The sequence below is a fragment of the Hipposideros armiger genome, unplaced genomic scaffold (genome assembly GCF_001890085.2).
Source record: "Hipposideros armiger isolate ML-2016 unplaced genomic scaffold, ASM189008v1 scaffold_988, whole genome shotgun sequence".
NCBI lineage: Eukaryota > Metazoa > Chordata > Mammalia > Chiroptera > Hipposideridae > Hipposideros > Hipposideros armiger.
Genome location: NW_017732338.1, coordinates 213,588 through 218,066, shown reverse-complemented (window position 1 = coordinate 218,066; position 4,479 = coordinate 213,588). Strand labels below are relative to the sequence as shown.

Here is a 4,479-nt window from a genome sequence, read left to right as displayed (position 1 = left end):
TGAGTAGACGGGCATTGGGGGTTTGGGGAGGAAGACCACAGAAGAACGTGTGCTTCTTATTATACCAAAGGGATAGACAGCCGACAGGACGTCACTGGTGGTGTTGACCTCCAGCACCGGCTGGAGGACTGTTGGTCAGGCTTGTCCGCTGTGCCGGTCTTCACTCCCCTTTCCTCACTGTCCTCAGTGGAGGCCCTGGCTCACAGCCATCTGGCACCACAGACGTGCTTCTAGTTGGGTCAGGAAGTCCCCAAGTGTAGGAGAAACAGCACCCCTCTCTGGCCATTGGGGGTCTGTTCCCAGCAAGCCCCCTTCTTTGGGAGAGACCTTGTTAACAGGAAGGGTGTGACTTGGGTCCCTGGTTGACACCGGTCCTCAGACTTCTGTGACACACGAGACATCGGCATTCTACTAAATAGAGCCTCCTTGTCAGCATGGGGGTGTCACCACGAGATGTCAGCTGTGCGTTTAGTTTTCAGATTGGAATCACCGAGGGTGAGACTCTCCCTCTGAGGGGTGAGGGGTCTTGGGCTATTTAGCTCCCTGGACAGTGCTGGGAAATGCTCCCAATGGGGGCCAGTGTCACAAGGTGGGGTACTGGGTGACATGCTGCCCATGCAGAAGCCTCGGGGCTCAACGGCAGTAGGTGGTGACTGGCTGGGAAGGGAGTCCCTCTCAGTACCCAGGCTCAGGTGTGTTCAGTAAATATTTGCTGAGTAGAAACCAGTTCCAGCTGCCATGCATAGTTTAGCTGAACATTGCTTGTCTTGTGGGGGAGCATGTGTGAAACCCCAGCGTCCTCACAGGCAGTGCTGGGATGAGGGTGAGACCACAGGACGCCCACTGCCAGGTGTGACAACCCTGTAGTTGCAGCAGCCTGAAGGTGGGCTGTCCCTCCCCTGTCTGCCCCCATCAGGGCTTCTCACAGGGACCCGCAGAGCCCGCCCTCTTCTCTGCGGTGGGGGAGGTGGGGGTGAGGCCAATGCTGGAGTGAGTAGAGGTTGTGCTGGTGAGAATGCTGAGAACCCGGCCAGCAACCAGCAGCTGAGAGGGGCCTTGTGATGAGGAAGTCCCACACAAAGACTGATGTCACCAGCAAATGACACCAGCAAAAGGACCCTGCCCGGAGCTGGGCACAGGTTGGGGGTGGGAGCAGGGTCCCCCAGTGAGGCTTCTCCAGGTTTCAAGAGGCCTGTGCTTGGTGTGACTGGACGGTGGTGGAAGCCAGACTGTGCCCCCAGGAGCATGTGCACTGCCCCAGGGTCAGGGCAGGGGCACCAGCCTTCAGCTCAGACTGGGAGGGTCCCGGTGCAGTTGGAAGGCCAGTTGAGGCTTGTCAGGCCACCAGCCTTTGCAGGTCTGGTCATTTGGGATGCACTGAGCGCAGGGGAGGCGGCTGTGGTTGGACAAGAGTGGCCTTGGGGACTCAGCGGGGCTGAGCTGCAGCCACAGACAGGCCTTGGTTGCTCGGCCTGGGCCGTGAGAAGGAGGCGAGAGGCCGCTCTGGGACAAGCCTGCCCCGCCCCTCAGTGTGGCTTCTCAAGGCTTAGAGCCCATGTGGGGACACTGCTGAGCTGACAGCGACTCGGATCTGGGAGGCAGGACCCCTGGTTCCAGTCCAGGCCCTGCCACATCCTGGTCACGAGGCCTTGGGGTTTACCTCGTGACCCGTCTGGAGCCCCAGTGCCCCCTCTGTAAAATGGGAAGGTGACCATAATGATGGCGGCCGCCTGTCACAGGTTAAGAGTGCTTAAGCTGGGAAGCTCAGGGTGGGGTCCGTTGGGGAAGAGTTAGCTCTGCAGCCTCACAGGACAGAGGAATGTGGAAAACGGGACCAGCTGTCTGGGAGTTCGAAAGTCCCTGGTTTTCAGCAAGCAAGGAATTTNCCTGCTTTCTCTTTCTGTTTTGTTGTTGGTCCCTCATCAAGGTCCATCTTTCTCTTGGACATCTGGTTGATCCGTTGTGCCTCTAATTTAACAACTTCTACTTCAACTAGCCAGCCTGTGTCTTCCCCTCTTCCTATGCCCTCTGGCCAACCCCGCCCACTTAGCAGAGGCCTTTAGCTATTGTAGATTGAAGAATCAGTAAGTATCGGGCATCGTGCATAAATCACCTTCTGTAATTCTCACAATAAGCCTATACCAGAAGTATCCATTACTGTCCCTTTTTGCAGGTGAGGAAACTGAGGCTTAGAGAGAGTAAGTAATTTACCCAAAGCCACACAGTCGTAAGTTGGAGCTAGAACTGTCCGGCACCAAGGTCCATGCTCTTACCCACATCACCAAATGTCATTGATGGGCTTCCTGGGTGGCCAGTCCTGTTTGAACAAGGGCACCTCTGGAGAAGCAGAGAGCGCACGAGAGGACTCAGAGGCCGGCTCCTGCGTGGCCCCCACGGCCCTCTGTCAGCCTCTGCAAGCTCTGGTTACCCACCTGCACAACAGGGAAAAGAATCCGACAGGTTGACTGGCTCAGGTGTTGAAGGAGATGGCCTCTGTGTGAACACGGAAGCAGGAGGTGAGGCAGCTGAGTCATGACAGCTTGTGTCGCTTTGTGTTTGCCTTTATTGGTCCCACAAATGCTCCAGGAGAAAATGGTGGGAGTCATGGGGTATTCTTTCCAATGTGAGGGGAGTGAGGTGATGGGGGGGCGGGCGTGGGAATCCCAGGTGCCTGAAAAGAGACATTGTTAATTGCAGGAGTAAACCCACAGCACTAGAAATAAGAAACTTTACTTTTGTTGTGTGCTCTTATGTACTATTTGGATTTTTAAGCACACGCACGTGTCCTTTACACAGGAAGGCGCCTCTGCAGGATGGAGGTGCATGAGAGAAGATGCTTGGGAACTCCCAGAAAAGCTGCTACCACTAGGTGTCACCAGATCCCCAGGCTGGTGCCAGGCGGGAAGCAGCGTCTCCAGTAACCACCTGAGGGCGCTGCCTCCTGCCTCCTCCGGGCCTTGACATCTGGGAAGCGGGCTAGGAGGGGACAGCGGTGGGGACCAGTGACTTTGCCAGCGTCAGAAGCTGGCATTCTGGGCACAGCTGGCAGTGGCCCCGACACGGGCAGCCTCGGCTGGGGCGGGGGTGAGCAGCAGGGGGGGGGCATCGAGAAAGCGTCCTGATGCAGAAGCTGTGTCCGCANGCTGCCTCAAGTTGTTTTAGGAAACCAGACCTAAAGCAGCAGCTTCCATAGGCCTCAGGCCACAGAGAGCACCAGCCAAATGGCGACCATGGGCAACCCAACAGTCGGATGCCCAGCTCGTGGCCTCAGCGAGCGTGAGGGTCAAGGGCGTCAGCAATGCCAGTGACCTTGAGAAAGTGCCCACTTTTTCTTCAGTAACTGTGACTTTCCTGAGCAGCTGTGGCTGCAGCAAAGATTCAACCACAGAAAAGATCTTTTCATTAAAGGCCTTTCACCTATCGGGACTCAGGTGATATTTCCCACTCTCGGTGCAAGACAGCTGACTCCCATGTGTGTCAGGCTGCTAGGTGCCAGCCAGGGCCTTGCAAGGAGAGGCAGGGCTGGGTCTGCCCACCCGCCCTCAGCTCAGTCTTCCAGAAAGGAAACCAGACAGCAGCCGGGAGCCAGAACCACGATCCTGTGCTGCCCCCGGAGCCAGGAGGGACACAACACCCACAAAGGTGGGCCAGGGGCAGAGCACCCCAGGAGGCGGGACTGTAGGCTAAGCCGCAAATCAACAGATGACAACAGCAACTGTAGCTCAGGACTAAAGGAAACAATCTGCCCACAGTCTGTTAGGGAGGCCACGTGACCAAACAGCTCTGAGAAGGCAGAACTCCAGGCCCAAAAGAGGACAGTCTGAAATCCTTCCATGCAAACAAAGGCCTCCACCTCCCAGGTGGAGGGCCACCCCGTCCCCAGGACGGCAAGCGCGTGGTGGCAAAGGAAACCTCTGGCTGGAGGATTTCTTTCACTTGAGTAAACACTACAGACTCCAGACAGACAGACAGGTTGATGTCATTCTGGCGACACTGACATGAAAGCGATCGCTTCCATCTCTCTCCAGGATTCAGACACCAGTCTCTCTGGCAAGGCTGAGCTCTGGGCTCTGCGGCAACTGCTTTAACCGCTTGGAATCGGCCTGTCTTTAAAGCGCTGAGTCTAGGGCTAGCGCTCCAGTAGTCCTCGGTGGCCTGTTAACCCTCGGATTCTTTTAAACAGTGCCTTCGTCTGCCCAGGCTGCTGTAGCACAGACACTATCAGCCGGGCGGCTAATAAACATGGGGCTCTATTTCTTGCACTTTGGAAGCTGGGACGTCCAAGATCAAGGTGCTGGCAGATTCAGTGTCTGCAGGGGTCCCGCTTGCCTTCACAAGGCAGAAGGGGCAAGGTAACTCCGTGGGGGGGGTGTCCCCTTGGTGAGGGCCCCTGACTTCATCACTTCCCACAGGCCCCTCCTCCTGATCCCATCACATTGGAGATTAGCTGTCAACAGCTGAATTGGGGGTGGGGTGGGG

General features: G+C 56.7%; 1 protein-coding gene across 1 annotated transcript in view; it reads left to right on the top strand.

The window, feature by feature from the left end:
* Positions 1-850: 850 nt before the first annotated feature.
* Positions 851-4,479, top strand: part of LOC109375733 (tyrosine-protein kinase receptor TYRO3-like) — a 53,922-nt gene continuing 50,293 nt past the window's right edge. Inside the window, exon 1 of the mRNA XM_019631255.1 lies at positions 851-883. The gene's annotated coding sequence lies outside the window, so the exon portion shown is untranslated. The remainder of the gene's footprint in view (positions 884-4,479) is intronic.